This window comes from Mauremys reevesii, linkage group 5, assembly GCF_016161935.1.
Source record: "Mauremys reevesii isolate NIE-2019 linkage group 5, ASM1616193v1, whole genome shotgun sequence".
NCBI lineage: Eukaryota > Metazoa > Chordata > Testudines > Geoemydidae > Mauremys > Mauremys reevesii.
In genome coordinates, this window is record NC_052627.1 from 107,446,857 (window position 1) to 107,466,680 (window position 19,824).

Here is a 19,824-nt window from a genome sequence, read left to right on the forward strand (position 1 = left end):
TTGCATTACTATGGTTCAGATTTGAACATTAATTAAAGGTTTCTGACTGTATCATAAGGGCGTTGTGAACACAGATGTGGAACTGGAGCATTTGTTTGGAAAAGAGGCCTGTGACAATTTGATGGGGAGCTGTCTAAGCCAGGCAGTAGGAAGCACTGAAGAGAGGGGTGTGGCACTCATCCTGGATGTGAGAGAACTGGGTTTGATTTTCACTCTGGCTGATGTGGAACTAGGATTTGAATTTGGGTCCCCTCTGGCTGAGTGCCTTAACCACTGGACTATTGGCTATTCTGGGGTGGGTGTTTCTCATAGAAGCCTAGGATTAGAAGGAACTGCAAAGGTAATCTAATCTAACCCCTTGCCAAGATGCAGGATTTGTTGTGTCTAAACCATCCAAGCCAGATGGCTAGCCAGCCTCCTTTGGAAGGCTTTGGCTGGTATCTGATGGCGGAAGACCTCCAGCAAAGGCACTTCCACCACCTCCCTAGGCAGTCTACTCCATTGCTCTACTGTTCTTACAGTTAGGAAGTTTTTCCTGAGATCTCCAACTATTCTGTTGAAGCTGTTCCACTGCGTATAAATAATTAAACATTCATTGCACCAGAGAACTAGAATTGGAATAACTCTATAGCCCAGTGGCCAGAGCAATAATCTGGGAGATAGGAGACACGGGTTTCAGTCCCTCACATCAGTTTTCTTATTTCCAATAAAGTTATTTTCTAAGTGTAAGCAAAAAACCGCGCCCCCCCAAATATCGTAACACTAATTAGACTGATTTGTAATAAAGCTATCACAAACCAAAACTTCACTGTGTGCATATTAATTAATGGGTTATATCCAAGTTATTGTCAAAATTGTAAGTGTTGTCAACAGCTTTCACTATGTTGATTTACCCTGTGCAATGCAAGGTGCTGATTTGAATGCCATGTACAGGTGACAGACAGAATAATTATAAACCAATTTGATTTAATAAGAAAAATGACATTATAATATCTACTGATTACTGCAACCATGGTATGTCTCTATGTTGCAGTAATAGGTAATGTTAAAGATGAGAGTTAAGACTGAGGTAGTTATCTGTGTGAGTCTTTAATCACATGATCACATACTATTTCTTCCAAAGGACCCTTCCTTATTCAGTGCACAGGAAAGGATGGATGGTGCTTGCTTACTGAGCAACTATTCAATATTTTGTTTTCTCCTTACTGATCTGTGTGTGGCCCTATGCCTTATTTACTTCACACCGTCCAATCCCTGCTCTGAAGAGAGACTTATTAATTTCCCTATTGGCTTTCTATGGTGCTCATCACTATAGCCCGAGTGCTTCACAAACTTTCATTATTTTATCTCCGTAGCACCCCAGTGAGACGAGGGCTGGTATTATTCCCATTTTACAGATGGGAACCGGAGGCACAGAGTGATTAAGGACAAATTATCCACTAAATTTGGAAGCCCAATTTGAGACATCTAGGACATGATTTTTCAGAGTACTTAGCATTATGTCTTAATATATTCAAATCACAGCTCCCATTGACTTCAGTTGTTGTGAATTCTCAGAACTTCTGCAAATTAGACTCCAGGATCTCAGTCAGGAAATGAGGGACAGAGATAGTGACTTTCTGTGAAAAGTTTGGTTTAAGTGACTTACCCAGTATCACATAGAAACCCTGTAGTAGAAGCAAGGATAAAATCCAGTTCTCCAGGGCAGCATTCACCTACTTTATACATGAGAACATCGCTCTCTCTCTTCCTGCAATCCCATGACTCATTTACTAAACACCTTCCAAATTCTACAACAAATGAAGCAGGGATCCTACAGATAATCCTCTTTTTCGTAACATGACCCTGATTCATCCGCAGAGCAGGTCCATCCCTGAATGAAGTGGGGGGTCTTGTGGAAAAAAATAATATGAGATCATATAAGTAAAGACGGTATCATAATGCATGCACACAAGGATGTTGAATTAAGTTGTACAGACAACTTTAATTCCATCATTTTCCTAATTTTTGCTCAACTTTGCAACCTTAATAACGTTCTTTTACAGTTGTCTTTTTGTCAATTTCCCAGTTAAAAAAAGAAAAGAAAAGAAAAAAAATAAATTCCGTTATGTGGCATGACCTTGACATCCACATGGGTCATCAGCATCAGAACCACCACACAAAAGACTTCTGCCACTTGAGCGAACAGAATAACTGGTAGCGATACTAGGCTATCACCCTCTACATAGACTTAGACAGGCCATGAGACACTTTGCCAGAGGGTTTCACAGATTTTTGCTGACAGCAAAAGATGAGGCTCGGTCTTGGGTTCCATTCCCAGCTCTGAAGGGGAATGTGCTTTAGTGGGCACAGACTCTTCTGCCCTTTCCTCTTCAATCTGTCTTTCCCCAGCTCCTGTCTATTCTATTTCTGGCTCCTCATCTTCTAGCTCCATTCCCCTCATGTCTCCATTTCACAATGTTCTCATCCCAGTCCCATTGTCTCCTCTGGAGTCTCTGTCCCAGTCCTTCCCCCAGCCCCATCATCAGTCCCAGTCTCCTGCCCCTGCTCATATTCCCAGTCTTCTTGCTTAGTCAGATTTAGTTTCCCCTTCCAGCTCCTCATCTGCGCTGTCTTTTCCCTCCCCAGCCATGCCCACTGGTTTGCTCTCAGAAATTGGAAAACTGTTTTGGATGAAATTTTCCAGAAAAATTCAGCCTGAAGCACACACCCAGCATGGAAAATTTCAGCCTGAAGAGTTAAAATTTGGCAGTTATAAACAAGTGGAAACAGGATCTTATAATGGGAAATTTCAGGCAAGTATAATAAGAGGCAGTGCTACCTGCCCTGCCTATAATATACAGATATAGAGTTCTTTCATAACAGCCCACTTCATTTCAATATGCAAAAGAGTGTATGAGGCCAGTCAGAAGAAACAGAGCAGCTCCTTCAGAGCCAGGTATGTCTTGGGAGCAAATAATGAAAGGAAAGAAAAATAAGGGTTTCATGTGGCTTTAAATGGTTTGTGTGTGATATTAGAGCTAGTATGAGGGTGAAAATCCACACTAGAAATCAAAAACAATGAGGAGTCCTTGTGGCACCTTAGAGACTAACACATTTATTTGGGCATAAGCTTTTGTGGGCTAAAACCCACTTCATCAGATGCATGGGATGGAAAATACAGTAGGGTATAAATACACAGCATATGAAAAGATGGGAGTTGCCTTACCAAGTGGGAGGTCAGTGCTAACAAGCCAATTCAATTAAGGTGGAAGTAGGCTATTCTCAACAGTTGACAAGAAAGGAGAAAAATCACTTTTGTAGTGCTAATGAGTTCAATGTAATCAAGGTGGCCCCACTTCAAACAGTTGACAAGAAGGTGTGAGGATCAGCATAGGGGGAAATTAGTTTTTGTAGTGACCCATCCACTTCCAGTCTTTATTCAGGCCTACTTTGATGGTGTCCAGTTTGTTAATTAATTCCAGTTCTGCAGTTTCTCATTGGAGTCTGTTTCTGAAGTTTTTTTGTTGAAGAATTGCCACTTTTAAGTCTGTTATTGAGTGTCCAGGGAGATTGAAGTGTTCACATACTGGTTTTTGAATGTTATAATTCTTGATGTCTGATTTGTGTCCATTTATTCTTTTGCATACAGACTGTCCAGTTTGGCCAATGTACATGGCAGAGGGGCATTGCTGGTACATGATGGTATATATCACATTGGTAGATGTGCAGGTGAATGAGCCCCTGATGGTGTGGCTGATGTGATTAAGTCCTATGATGGTGTCCCTTGAATAGATATGTGGACAGAGTTGGCACCGGGGTTTGTTTCAGGGTTTGGTTCCTGGGTTAGTGTTTTTGTTGTGTGGTGTGTAGTTGCTGGTGAGTATTTGCTTCAGGTTGGGGGTGCTATCTGTAAGCGAGGACTGGCCTGTCTCCCAAGGTCTGTGAGAGTGAGGGATCATCCTTCAGGATAGGTTGTAGGACTGATCATCCTGAAGAGTGTGCCTCTGCGGTTTCCCCATGTTCTCATGTTGTACAGCGAGCAAGGACAAAACACACACCATCATAACTTCTAGATTGTGTCCTATACATGTCATCATAACACTGATCTTTTATGTACTGCTTCTTGCTGGCTGAGAAAATGTATGATTAGTCAGATCATATCCTTGCAGTATATTTGCAGAATGCTATCACAAAACGCCCAACATTAGGACAGGGGTTCTCAACTTTTTCTTTCTTAGCCTCCCCCTCCCAACATTCTATAAAAACTCCACTGCCCATCTGTGCCATAACAACTGTTTTTCTGCATGTGAAAGGCAGGGCCAGCATTAGGGGTTAGCAAGCAGGGCAATTGCAGGAGACCCTGTGAAGCTAAGTTGCTCAGACTTTTGCTTCAGCCCAGAGTGGCAGGGCTTGGAACCCCAGGCTTCAGCCCCATGCAGTGGGGCTTTGGCTTTCTGCCCTGGGCCTCAGCAAGTCTAATGCTGGCCCTGTTTGGTGGACACCCTGAAACCTGCTTGGGGCACTCCAGTGGGCCCTGGTCGAGAATCACTGCATTAGGAGAACTATACCTTTGGAAAGATCATCCTATTTGAGTTTGTTTCTAGTACTTGATATTTTTAATAAGCAGCAAAGAAAACTACTTGGCTTAATGCCTATCTATATTAACAAGTTTAGTGTACTAGCTTGGCATTTTGTTTCCTGTTAAATCACGGTTTCCTGTCTTACTATAGTTATACATAATAAAATAGAACTAGAGAGGAGTATGCTTTTCAGACAGAGTTTGGTTTTCAATATATTGTAATCTGGACAGTGCAATGGTTAAATACTGTTTAGTTTCTTATTCCAGCAACTTCTATCCAATAGCTGGGATTTACTTTCTCTGCCTCAGTGGGCACAGGAGGGACTCTCAGCTGGCATAAAGCTGGCTCCAATGTTAATTACACACTGGTGTAAGTGGACTTGTTGGGGGTGTGAACTTATAAATAATAATAAATGGTCACAAATTAAATCAGCCCTTAAATGATTCTAATTTACATTGGGGCCAGGGCACTGGAGAGAATCTGTACTTAGGATTGTACCCCAAAAAAACTCCTTAGTAGTGCAACATATAAGCATATCTTTGCATCAGCTAGTTAATTCCTGAAGTCATTCATATCACCAGTATCTCTATAATACAGGGTGTGCCTGGATCCATTGCTGGAGGATGTTTAATTGTTCCCTGTCAAGGTCTTTTGCTGCGGTCTTTCAAAGGGCCCCAGCTTCTCCTGACTGACACTCCTTAGCTTGTCTTTGATCAGGTCAATACCTGGACTTTCACCTCTAATAAGCAGCCCTTTAATTTTAAGGCTTGCAATCTGCTTCAGTCCCTTGGTTACTTTCTTGGAGGAAGCCTGGTGCAGCATTGTCTCCCCTTGGGTGTCCTAAGCCTTTCTGCCTCTTTTCCCTTTTCTGTACTCCCTCCTTTATAGCAGATCTTGTTTCCCCCATTGGTTGCAGCTGTGGGTGCCTGTGTCCTTGACTGGCAGTTCTGGCAGCTGCAAGGAGGTGTAATCAAGCTGCTTTCTTGTAAGCAGGAGAGTTTTTCTTTTCCCCTCTGTCTGAGCTCAATATGTGGTTTGTAGACCCATTATACTCCCCTAGGAAGGGCTAATGCCAACTACCCTTACGAACACTGCAGCCCATGCTTAGCTCAAGAAGCCACTGTTAATATTGTCAATGAACATAAGAATGGAATAGAGACATGACATAGTAATAGGAAAAAATCTCATTTTAACAGTCTACACAGTTGACCTGCAAGAAAGCCCCAAGCAGAAGCTTACAAGAAACACAAGCAGTTCTCTAGGCTTCTGTTTGGCTGCTTGTGCTCAGAAAAGTATTCTGAACACATGCCTCAAAAAGCATACCTTACCATAAATGTACAGTCCACATACAAGGGTTCAGATTCATTACACGATCTAGAGGTGTTAGGTGGTTGGCAAAACTGTTGTCCCTTACCTTCCTTTTTTGTGAAAAATTATTGAGAAGATGGTGTTAGGCAACTTCCAGCAGCATCTGACTTCTTGCAGTCTGTTTATGCTCAGTCAGTTGAACCATGGTTCTAGATATGGGACAGAGACAATATTGCTTGTACAGGTCGATAATTTCTTCATGATACTGGATATAGATCAGACATCCAGGGTGGTATTGTTATACTTATTGTCAGTGTTCAATCACGTTGATCATGCCGTGCTAGTGGATGATGATATTTGTGGCAGGGTGGATGGAAATACTTTAAGAAAGCTTCATTCAGTTCCTCTGGGAGATGTCCTCTCCCAAATGTACTGAAATTTGGAATCCTACAGGACTCATTTTCTCGATTCCTTTGTCCCATGTGACACTAGGGGAAAATATAAGACGCTATGAGTTGCAGAGTTGTCAAAATGTGAGGTTACTACACCTCTCCTTGGAGCCCAGACACTACTGTTTCCCTGGGGAAGGATAGTTCAGTGGTTTGAGCATTGGCCTGCTAAACCCAGCATTGTGAGCTCAATTCTTGAGGGGGCCACTTAGGGATCTGGGGCAAAATCAGTACTTAGGCCTGCTAGTGACGGCAGGGGGCTGGACTCAATAACCTTTCAGGAGTCCTTCCAGCTCTATGAGATCAGTATATCTCAACATAATATTATTTGCTGTGCTAGTGACAGTCCAAGGCAGGGTTCTGGATGAAAACTCTTTGGCTTAAGTTCAGTCTGGAGGTGATGAAGGGAATGCTTATTGGCAGTAAGGAGTTTTTTGAGTACTTGCTAAAAGTCTAAAATGTTAGTCTTCCATTTTTGAAACTGGTTTATAATTTGATGGTTACTGGACTTATCTTTGCTTCTTTCTGTATTACAAGAAAAGAGCAGTGGTCAGATGCCTTCCCAGCATGCCCCCTAATAGTATGGATCAGGGAAGTAGTGGCTCTGCTTCTGTTTCCCTCTGGGCCTTCTGCTGATCTACCCAGCCTCCAACATCTTCCAGATTGATGAGATGTAGCCCTTAGATAGGTCATATAAAAGTTCCACCCGTTCTAAGGTATCCAAAACAAATAAATATAAAAGTAAATTCTTCACTGAGGGACACTCTGGCACACAAGGCTCTCCCCCATTCCCTGGCCAACCTTGTCTCTCACCCAGCCAGGCAACACCTGAGCTGGGCTCTCCCTTTTTAAGTCCTCCCTTGAAGCCTGACACCAGCTCTAGGTGTTGCAGTGCAGGGCCGATGGGTCCCCAGCTACTCATTAACCTTTCCTGACTTGTGAGGGGTTTTTACACCCCATTACATGCCTTATATTATTATTTGACTGGCCAAAATGTTGCATCCTGTCCTCTCAGATGAGGTCTTTGACTTCACCTTTCTCATGCTTAGGTTAGATTTCTGTTCATGAAGCTATCCTTGAAGGACACGTGGAAGCTGCAGCTAGTACAGAACATGGCAGCCCAACCTCTAGGGAGCATGGACCAACAATCACACATCATAACAGTACTCCATATAATACAATAACTGCCAGGTCACTGCCAATTCAAGGTCTTGGTCACTAATTTTAAAACTGGAAATTATCTAGGATCACAGTATCTCAGAGACTGTGTCTCCCCCATGACCCACCAGGCACTTGTGATTAATGGGAAATCTTCAGGTTTCAGTCTATGTATCTGTTTCTCAGTCAAATTATATATAGTGTCCTTAGTACTATGATTGCTGAGTGCCTCCTTGGGGTAGAGGTCAGAACATTCTCATTAGAGGGTCCTTTTCTCTGGCATTCACTTCTAACTGAGAATCATTAATGATTGAGTTCTACCAGTTGCAGGGCATGATGCAAGATGCATATCCTTGCTCAGGTTGTCTTCTGCGTATTCAATTACCTCTGACAATTAGTCCCATACTGGCCACCTCCTGAAATGGCCACTTTTCAGAAATAGGTATGAGGTCAGGAATTGAGTGGACAGAGTGTTAATTTCTATTTTGCAAAGTGTTATTTTTTTATTAAGTAAGTTATGCAAAAGGTATCCAGATACTAAGAAGTTCCTTAGAAAAACATGTAATAGACAAATACATTTCCTTGATCTCAGAATATGTATCCATGAGTCTACCTATATCTTCATATCTTTATATATGTATACTTATATATGTATAAAGAAAATAGATAATATAATTTTTATTGTTTTGTTATGGTATATATGTATGGTATATATAATCTCTGGTGTAATTTGTCTCATTGTGTTTTGCCATATTAAAACACTGTGAGATGATGGTTAATGACACTTTTTCTAGGTGAACTAATGGGCTGACACTGGCTTTAAACCCAAATTCAGCAAAGCACAAAACATGTTGAATGGGATTTAAGCAAGATCTTAAATTATAATTTTATATATTTAAGTGATTTGCTGAATAGGTATGGATTTAAGCACATACTTAAATGCTTTGGAAAATGGGGCTTCCTTCCATCCAAGACAGGTTTTCAAACTTAGGTCTAATTTTGTGGTGTTCTGTCTTTGAATACAGAATATGATTTAAGTTATAGTACTCCGTAAGAAATGTAATTTTTTCTTTGTTATTCTTTTTGGAGGGTGAGTTGCAGTCAAATTTTCAAACTGTATCAAAACTTATTACAATTTAGACTGACTGAAATTTATATTATAGCTTCATCTCATTTTATCAAATACCTCTGGCTTGAATATTCAACTTTTGTTTTCATTCTGTGAGTTTTCATTTAATGGATGTACAGTCAAAACAAAATGCATGCATCTAAAAGTCTTGTCAAAGGACATAGTTCAGAGAATGCTGCAATTCTCTCTTGTACATAAATATCTTCTTTGTGGCCTGTATAACTCTGACTTTGGGCATCTTATACATAAAGGATTGTGTATTTTGGGAAAACAAAATCAAGGTTTTTTTTTTTTATGTATGTGAAAAGTGTATGAAAGTTCAATGGTTTGTAGTGACCACTAATATGTATGATGAGCTTTCTTTTTCTCCTCCCCCAAAAGTCACAAATACTAACTTTTAACAAAATCTTTTATAGCAGCCAAGCTAAATCAGTTCTTAGCAAATATTCCCACAGTATAAATGCAGCATTTCAAAAGTCCATGCCAATAAAACAAACCCGACTTTAAAGGAAGAAAGGCATTAAATGTTTCTCCTCTTCCAGTGTCTTCCAAATCTGTGGTGTGGGTGGAATATTGTTGGAAAAGCCTTCAGTTTTTTTTTTCTCTCCTATCCCTGTTGTTTTAACTTCACCTTCCTTGGATCAGATACAAATACATTCCAAATTGTCTGATAGGCATATACATATTTCTGGGATCATAAACTTCTCTTGTGAAGAGTTTTATTGAAACCATGATGTAGAAGCCAATAAAATATTTTATTTCTCAGCTTAAATTTTGAGTGATTTTAACACTTGAGTAAGGTGCCAGGTGGACAGCCATGGAGAGCAAATCCCTCTGTTTATCCAGAAATGGATACAGCACATATTCAGCAGAGGAAACATCTTCACAGCATCTTCGAGTTCAGCTACACCGCACCCTGGGAGTGGATTTCCAGCTCTTGTAGACATACCTGTGCTTGATTAATCAATCTAGCTCTCTAAAAATAGAAGTAAGGGTGTAGAATGTGGTGTGATTTTCAGCACAGGCTGCACAAGTGAGTATGTAGCGAGGAGAAGAGGGGAGGGTCAGGTGGGCTTGTGCAGCCTGTGCTAATGCCTGCACAATCACATCCTTACTGCTATTCTTAGCAAGCTAGCGTGGGTATATCTACATGAGCTGTAAATCTCACCCCCAGCTGCAGGATAGATGTAGCCTTAGGCCCTGATCCAGCAAAACACTTAAAGCATACAAATAGTCCCATCGACTCCCATGAGACTACTTCAAATTAAACACCTGCTTTTTAAGTGGTTTCAGGTCCTTAAACTGTGCTGACTGAGAACCACCCCTGGAAGTGAAAGAGGGAATTTAATTTACATGCTCTTTCAGGGCCTGATCCAATACCCACAGAAGTCAATGGGAGTTTCTCCATTGATTTCAATGGATTTAGGATCAGGTCTGATCACTAGTCTCTGTACTAGACCATTAGTAGTTTATAACTGTGATCTCCCTTCCAGTAACACAAGCTTGATGCTCTTCTCTATCTCTCGCATATATCTCCATGTCTTCTGCCATGCCCAGAATGCCCTCTACAAACCTGTTTGCCACACCATTGGACTTGTATCATTCAAATCTCTTGCCTATGAGAAGTGAGACTGGGAAGAAAGTTTAAGCAATTAAAAAAGCGGGACAGAACCATACACACCTATGGAGTTGAGTAAACATGTGATCTTCTTGCTGGAAGAACTTGTCCTTCCTTTCTCTTTACCCAAGTTTTTATTGTCAGATTACCTTCACTTGGATTGTGCCGTATGTAGATTGTCTGCTCTTCTGGGCACTGACCATTTCTTCAGTTGATTTTGGGAGGCACCGAGCCACAGTGTTTTGTGTGCTTGGGAAGTAAATAACAATTACTATTGTGATGTGGATATCTGGAAACTGGACTGAAACTACCAACTCATTTCATATAATCCATGAATAGCCACCAGATTTCATTTTCTATCAATCAGGCCTGAGTAGATCCTGTAATGTAGAAGGGAAATACATCATAGCCTATTACTACTCCTCTGAGTCATCCCATTTGCCATTTTATTTTATATCTGATTCAGATCCAAGTACAGCTATCAGTGGGCCAGACCTGGTACCCTCTTTCTTGTTTAGTAGCACCTTATTCCACAACTAGCCATATCAGCTTTCATAGGAGTACTCATGGAGTAATGTATTACATATTGAGAGTAAAGGTATCAGAATTGGGCCCCTCATAATCTATAAATTATTACACCTTTTCACAGCACTTGCAAGTCACAAGGAGAGCATTGGAAGCACATTAAGATTATAATGCCTTCACCCATCCTTCCTTCTTACTCTCCCCAGGAAGAAATTTTTCATGGATTTATTAAGGATTTTCCACAACTAATCTAAAATGAAGAACTGCCTGCAATAAAAAATTAAATCCACCTTAGATATCTCCTTCAGTCTCAAAAACTAAACATGTATATGTCGTTCATATCTAATCTACAGGACTCAGCATCTGAGTCTTATGTGTTTACTATGTTGGGTTTGGAGGACAATATTCTGAGTGAAAAATAGTATCTTGTTATGTGGAGGACAAAATTACAGTCAGTGAATCGTCAGATTCCAGTGTTTATTAAAAGGGCTTCTATCTTCTTCCTTAATATAGCAAATATAAATTGTTCCTCAAAGTGTATTAATTATGTATTTTTTAAAAAATAGCTTCTCTAAAAAGATGGATAAATGTTCAGTTTGGGAAAGAGCTTTTAAGACTGAAAAGCAAAGGGAAATTAGACAGACTTGAGATGTGGTATTTTCCTTTCTCTCTTGCATTCATACACACAGAGCTAATAGTGTGTATCTTTTGCAATTATAGGAAAATGCTCATTTACTATGTCCTTTTGATTCAGGATCCATATGTCTGGCTTATTTTCCTGCTGTCATATAAATGAATATAACACACTTGTTTTTAACACCACTTCTGTATCCGTTCACAGGAGAGCCTAATCCAAGTTTACAGAGAAACCCTCATTTTGGTTAGACTAGGCTAACATTAGCATACCAGTAAATACTGGGTGACCTGTCCATGCATGTTTTTTCTTGGCTTGCAAAATTTACTACTATGGTTTCTATTATTTCCAGATGATGGGACATGGTGCTGAAAACTATGGGGAAATATGTTTAAACGAATGGGTTTCCTGCCGACTAAATCATTCTGAGTCATTGAACATCGCTTCTATATTATCTCATTGTTGATTAAAAGCAAAAAAGACAAATTATAGTACTGGAATTTCTTTAAAGAGATTATCTGATGGACTGGTTCCTGTAGAGGTGGAGAAATGTGATATAGTCTTATGCTTGTTGTGCATGGTTTCTCAGCAGCTCTTTTTGTTGGTGACATAGGCACAGGCAGAGAATTTATATTCCCACTGGATATGTTACCATTATCGCAACACATGTATACAGAGATCCTATCTAGTCTGAATGTTGTTTTTCAGCTTTCCTAATTTCAAAAGCTCAGATGTCCTTTCCTAGATTAAAACTCAAAATCAGAATACCTTTGGAAAGCAAGGGGTTGGTTTTCTTCACACAGGAAATTAAGACTGACTGTTATTAATCCAAAGATATCAGAGGGATGCAGCAAAAGGACAAGCCAGGGCTCACTAATTACTGGAGTCAAAAAATGCACCCACACTATATGAGTCTAAAGAAAAAAATTAAAAACTTAATTTTCAATGCAGTCTTTCTACTTTGAATATCATTTAAAGAATATGGGTTTCCTAAATGTGTTAGATGAGCAGGCCTCCTCCCTTGAATTTGGCACACAAAATTGCCTTCTAAAAGATTAAACAAATATGTTTTGACATTCTCTTGTCCTTTAGTATCACTAGAGATGCTAAAAACCACTGATGAGCAGACATCTTAGAAGTGTGCTCATCACGGAGCAAGCTCCCTCACCCTGGAGTTCTCTTGCAAGCAGTCCTCATGCACTATAATGTAAGCTCACCACGGTGTAGTTATTTACAATGTCTTGCACAGCTTCACGTCCCATCACCATAAGGTTTCCCTCAAGCTTTAACAACCCCACATAGGCCCAAGGTGAGAGGCTGAGGAGAGAGGTCTCACCTCTGTAAGATCCTTGGCTGCTTTGCCCTTCTTCCAGCTTCCCTCTCTCACTTCCTGTCTCCCATTTAACTGTCCCAGGCTTTTGAGCTGAATCCCCTTGTTAACTGGTTAATCCCCCAGCTCTAATCAACTATCTCCCATGCAGGGCAAGTTTACAAATTACACAGAGTGGTGAGCCAGCCATATGCTACTAGCACTCTGTCACAGTGATTTAAAGGTATCAAGGACAAATCCATGCACTGTATGTGTGTGTGTGTCTCTCTCTACTTCCTCCAGCCATCCAGCACTGGTCTCTTCTCTGTCTCTTCACACAGGCTGGCACCATGATTGGTGAGTGCCTTTTCCTCTGCAGTCTCTGCCACCTTGACTTATCTTCCTGTGTCTCTGCATTATTGACTCTCTCTATATTTTCAAATTTTACCTGAAAACTTATGGTACTTGACCCCAGGGGCGGCTCTAGGCATTTTGCCGCCCCAAAGCCGTGGGACCAGCGGACCCTCCGCAGGCAAGCCGCCGAAGGCAGCTTGCCTGCTGCCCTCGCGGCGCCGGCAGAGCGCCCCCCGCGGCTTGCCGCCCCAAGCACGCGCTTGGCATGCTGGGGCCTGGAGCTGCCCCTGCTTGACCCCATCCAGTGAGGTTGCTGGGAGTGTTGTGCTACTTTCAGATACTTTGTAGCATGTCAGGTATATAACAAACTTAGGAGAAAGTATTGCAGGCATTTCATCCACTAGACCCCCATGGGCTCTAGCCCCAGTTTGGCAACTGATAAACACTTGCACATACTATTCATACAAAATGATTTAAGTATACACTAGGAAAAGAATGTGGGCAAATACCCCAAGTACAATGGCTTAGTCATTTACAAGAGACAATCAGCACAGCAGTGCCTAACAACCTCAGAAGTGTCCTTCATCAGATGGATGTAAAGGTAACTGTGCCCCAGGGGGGCTGCCAGGTGTCACAGGTCTTGTGAGACAGCTGTGCATTTGGCAATCCTGTCATGCATTCCTGCATCTCAGCTTGTCACACGTCCAGCTGGCTGCCAGGAACCAGCAGGCATTTGCCTACAGTTCCACCTTTTAGTCACTAGAGAACCACCAGGCAGGTGCTTTCTCTCTCTTCTCCCCCTGCTGGATCAGGACCAGGAAGGAAGAGCCAAGAGGTGATGGCAGCTGGACGAGAACATGATGGGAGCATTAACCTAAGGGGAAGGCCTGATTCTGGCCCCAGGCTGCCTCCCTTTCCCTCTTCAGTCAGCTGCACCAGGTTTCTCCCATCACAAACTCCCAACCCCAAGCTACCCAAATAGCACCATGTCTCTTCCATTCAGGAACCCATACACCTCCTACTCACTCTGCTAGGAAATACTTGACACCCAGGAGTCCCAGAACTCACATACTCCCCAGCAACCTTCTGCCCCCACGAAGCCCCAATAATGCCAGTACCCACTAGTCTGCAGCGCCCCAGCACTCCTAGCCCCTGTACCCACACGCCTCCAAGTTATACCAACAGCCCAAGCAACTTCCCCCACACCCTAGACCACCTACCCCAGCTACAGCTTCAAATCTTTGTGCCCTACACTGCTTTGGGGTGTGTGGGGTGGTGTCCATTAGCTTAAATGTAGGGTTATATGCACATTAGCTCACTAAATATGAATAAAAAGTCACATATGGACCTACACAAATGTGGGCAGCTATGTGTATTGGGGGGAGGGCCTTTTGTAGTTCACTCTTGTCTTTGGGTGTGTCTACACTGCAATTAGACATCTGTGGCTGGTCTGTGCCACCCTTGCAGGGTCCTAGAGACCAGGCTCCGCCCTGAGCCCAAATGTTTGCACTGCAATTAAACAGCCCCACAGCCTGAGCCCCACAAACCTGGCATGGGTCAGCCATGGGTGTCTAATAGCAGTGTAGACATATCTTGAGAGGGCAATTAAGTACTGGTCTGTGATCCCACTGAAATAGATCCCATGATAGGAGGTCTCATTAGGGGCTCCTCTGCATTGTTTTCTGATCATACATCCATATTAGTAGCCTCATGCTACCTGCTTGCATGCTTCACCCCCTACATCCTACTGCTTGCTCTCTGCAAGTAAAAGCCTGCTTCCCTGTTTGGGTCTTTGCTTTTCACCCACCCTCCTTCTCTCAGCTCTTATGCTGTCTGCTGTTGCTGCTGTAACATCCTCCCAATTACCTCCTTTCCTGCTGACCTATGACCTATAACCCATGGGGGATTAGAAGAAAAATAGTTACTTTGCTGCTCAGTAGATCCATTTCATTATATTATATCCCTTGCTGGTACTCACTTCCTCGGCAATCATTTCATAAAAGCATTTTATTAAGTAAAAAATTATAACAAGAACAATGCAGCAAAGCAGGTAAGAAAATAATCAACCACCCTGAGAGAGCACATACAAAGTGTGACATTTCAAGCAGCCTCATATAGGTATATAAAAGCCAAAATAACCCCAGTTACGTCTTTATTATAATTACAGTATCACTGTCAAGGTGCACTGGCTGGAGTCAAGAAGATGGGGAGTCATATAATTGTACATATAATACCAGTAATAAAGTTATACAATTTCATTATAATAGCTGCATGGAGTAGATCTCAATTTAGTACTCAAATAAGGAATCTGAATGTTCTGGGTTTTATTGCTAGCGCGTGTTCATTGTCAGGGTATATTAATAAAGAACACGCATATTTGAAGCTTTGTCTCTCTCCTGCTGGATCAGTTTTTCCATATTTACCTTACAGATTTCCCTAAACACATGATATTTGCAGCTTCTCACTCTTCCAGTGCTACATAATATGCAACCCTTTCCTCCTTCAAACACACACGTACACACACTGGGCAGAGCCTTGTTTGGCTAGAAAGCTAGAAGGAAATCCACCCCTACTTCTTCTCCTGCTCTCTTTTCATTGGATTGGATGATGGGGATGGCACTCTATAAGAAACTGGCCTCAAGGATACATGCTGTTTCTACGGGATGTAGCAGGCCCAGAGCCTGAGCTCTTTGGTTGGCAAACAGGCCCAGGGAACTGCTTGGGTGCCTGGTGCCTATGAGACTGTGCTGCACTCCATGCCAGAACAGGACAGTGCTCAATGAAAAGAAAGTGCCTTAATCTGGAGCTAGGAGACCAAAGCAAAAGGGGCTGTTTGGACAGTTTGTTATTGATGGTTTAGGGGTATGGAACAGCTTCCGTATGAGGAGAAATTAATAACACTGGGACTTTTCAGCTTGGAAAAGAGATGAGCAAGAGGGGATATGATAGCAGTCTATAAAATCATAACTGGTGTGGAGAAAGTAGATAAGGAAGTGTTATTTACTCCTTGTCATAACACAAGAACTAGGGGTCACCAAATGAAATTAATAGGCAGCAGGTTTAAAACAAGCAAAAGGAAGTATTTCTTCACACAATGCACAGTCAAGCTGTGGAACTCTTTGCCAGAGGATGTTGTGAAGGCCAAGACTATAGCGGCGTTAAAAAAAAGAACTAGATAAATTCATGGAGGATAGGTCCATCAATGGCTATTAACCAGGATGGGCAGGGAAGGTGTCCCTAGCCTCTGTTTGGCAGAACCTGGGAATGGGTGACTGGGGATGGATCACTTGATGATTACCTGTTCATTCTCTCTGGGGCACTTGGCATTGGCCACTGTTGGAAGACAGGATACTGGGCTAGATGGACCTTTGGTCTGACCCAGTATGGCTGTTCTTATGTTGGCATTAAAGCTGCTTCATTAAGACTCTTCAATTTAAGTATGCTTTCATTAAATATTCTTTTTAATGATAATGTGGTTCCTCTGGCCATATTGATAAAGGCGTTGGAACTGATTTGTTTTTTGGAGTTATTCTTGGGTGAATTCCTGATCCTCAAAGATTTTTAAGAAGGGTTTCCACCTCAAGGCAAGAGGTTGGGGGTTGGAATAGCCTATCTTTGATAGGGGGACCCTTACCACAGTAATTATATATTCACTCTCTATAGCCCCACCAGGAGTCCCCCAGTGGACATTATTGGTGGGACGTAGCTACATTAGCTCTAATGATCAGCTGCCCCTCTGTGGACCCTAGAAAAATGTAATTGTTGGAACAGTTTTATATTGTAAAACAGTATATTTATCAGTTACTTGGATGCTGTTTTAATATTTGTATATTGGTTAATGGCATCTGTCTCTTTAAGAACAGGATGGAATACCTTATTTTAGAGTGTGTTTGCAGGTGGCTTAGAATAGTGACTGTGATATTTTACTGTGCAAACTCTAAAACATCAAAACTTGATTTAACAGACTTATCTTTCAAGAAAGCAAGCCTGATTTTTGACCACTAACTCAGCACCGGGCTTTGCATCAACAGGCAGACTCAGCTGAGCAGCCAAAGACTTTGTGTGTCATGGAGACTGAACAACCCTGGTTACCCTTATAGTTCCCCTCCGGATCACGGTAGAAGAATCCTGGGGGTGGGGGTAGGAGAGGAAGGAGCTTGCCCTGCTGCAGATCTACAGAAAAACAGAGGACAGCTGTCACCAGAACTGTCCTTCTGATGCATCTAATAGCAATAAATCCAGACTTTTTTAAAGATGAGGTGTGAGATAACGTTTAAATTACCTGCAATTATGCAAATAAACTCATTAAATAATTTTCATGAAATGTCACACATGGAGCTGCACAAAACTTAGCAGCCATGTACCACTCTCAGAAGTGGCTGCAGGCAGACACTGTACCCCAATTTACAAGCAGGAAGAGAGAAAGTGAAGGTCAAGTCACTGTCAGTTTAAAAGATCAGTGTTGAAAAATCAAAATCTTTGCCTATGTCCCTAATAAACACTTTACATTATTAAAACAGAGAATTTTACTAGTCAATTTTAATTTTCAGGATTTATGCTTTTTTGTTTACTATTTTCCACGGGGGTACAACAAAAGGACTCTAGTGACGTTTCACTCTTTTTTTAGTCAGTTTCACTTTCTAGTTCCCAAGAATTAGCAAAATTACCTGTGTTGCAAACACTGCATGGAATATTTTTATTGGTTTCCACTGAACTGTAACAATAAAAAAATAGAAAAAATTTCACTTAGTGTTAGTTTTCATAAAAACTTATTTTTGGAAAACCTATTTTTTGGGCCATTTGGCACCAGCTCTTTGACAACTGCAGGGAGTTTTTAGGAAAAGAAACAATGGTTAAAGATTCTACTAGGGGAAGGATGTGGCCTCTAATTGAGACAATTAGCAGAGCCACAGACCCCAAGAAATACATTTATGTCTCTACATGTTGTATGAGGGATTGGGTAAAAAGTTATATGCTCTTGTTTCATGATCGTCACGTGCCCCCCAGCTTAAGCTTTTCAAGAAGTACCTTCCACAGTAGCTGTGATTTTCTTTCTTCCCCTGAGGTTTCAGATCTGTCCTATCTCTCATCGGGTACTGTGTTACAATCTCCAGCAACTAAAATAGGTAAATCAACATCTGGAAGCCATTTAGTTAACATGTTCTCAACAAAAAAGCACCATCTGTAGTATTAGGACCATATACATATATTAAAACAATTGCTTCATCAGCTAGTTTCCCTTCAATTATAACAAAGCGGCCCTATGGGCTTGATTGAGATCTGGTCAGTTGAAATGATGTATTATGGTTTATGAGGATGGCAACTCCCTTTTAGAATTATTATATGCAAAACTCCTGCTCAACTCAGGCTTTAACCCAATGTTTATGTTCCTTTTTCTACTTTGTCTATTTTTAAAAGGCTGCACGTGTCTTTAACTTTCAGGAGATTAAAGACCCATTCTGTCTTTACTAGGCTACGTAGCCCTTGAGCATTTAAAATAATAAAGGTATACTCATGGTGACTGAGAAGTAACAAAAGTCTGGCCTTCAATCAAGTAATCTCCATGTACCAAGCTGTGTAAAGAAGCCCCAAAGCATCAGAAACTAAGCCCATAATCTCAGTGTGGAATCATCATGTCTCTCATTATTTTTCGTTATTTTTCCCTGAGCCTTTTCTGTTTCTGAAATGTCTTTTTCAAACAAGGTGACAAACACTGAATACACTATTGGTTCATATAATGGCATTTCATTAAGCTATTTTACCAAGCCCAAATGTTCACAAATCGTGAGTCAGGCCTCCCAAAATCATGTGATTGTCTTACAAAACACGAGTTAAAAAATTAATACATGATGTATGTTTTTGTTTTGTTTTGGGGGCTTTCTGATTTTTGAGCCATTAGATTTAATGAGCTGATTTATCTCTGGGACACAATTCCAAGCTTTCCTCCACAACCATGACGGCTAAAAACTTGCCTTTTAAAATAACCCCAAACCCCTGAGATTATCATGAAAACAATATGATTCCAGAAGCGGAGACTTTAAAAGGCATCTAACATCATGAGACATGTGAGAAGATCTCAAGAGTTGGAAACTGCCTAAAAGGGTGCTTACGTCTATCTCACAAATATCTGTGCTTCTTTTTGCATTTGTCTGTAGTGAAACTCATTTGCCAGGTTTTCTAGCTTAAGGCTGATTAGGCCGCCCTGGTTACTCCATAGATGTGCATGGGTGAGCCTTTCTTCCCCACATCTCTCCACCCCAAGCACCTGTGCAGAAGAGAAGCAAAACTGCAAGACCTGCATTCCCTGGAGAGCCTTCGATCATACATAATTGCTAGCAGTAAATGTGTCTGGAATAAACCCAGTTGCATCAGCTTGCTGTTTCTGATCAGTAAGAAAATGGGAGTTGAATAGAGAGGAACGTTCTGGAGCAGTGAATGCTAAGAAGCAATGACAAAAAATATTTGTTAAGGTTGCAGTTGGGGGATTTTGCAGAAGACTTGGAGCAGAGTGAGAAAAAATGTGGACAGTGCAGAAACTAACAATAAATGAATGTCACCAATGCCACATCAGGTCACACAGAGAAATGATGACATCACTCATTTTAGATGTTGCATGGGGTCCTCATGATGAGTATTATGAGAGGTTTTGGTTTTTTAACTGGTTGATGCCATCAACTGTAGTGTTTACTGAACCTTGCAAGCCACAATATCAAGAGTGATGGTGAGAGGCAGTGGTCACTTCCATTTGAGTTGCCATGTTGACTGGCTTACGTAAACT

The 19,824-nt window shown here is 41.4% G+C and overlaps 1 long non-coding RNA gene across 1 annotated transcript in view; it reads left to right on the forward strand.

Annotated features, from left to right (window-relative positions):
- Positions 1 to 11,858, forward strand: part of LOC120406839 — a 101,748-nt gene extending 89,890 nt beyond the window's left edge. Inside the window, exon 4 of the long non-coding RNA XR_005599623.1 lies at positions 11,736 to 11,858. This is a non-coding gene — a long non-coding RNA (uncharacterized LOC120406839). The remainder of the gene's footprint in view (positions 1 to 11,735) is intronic.
- Positions 11,859 to 19,824: the final 7,966 nt, after the last annotated feature.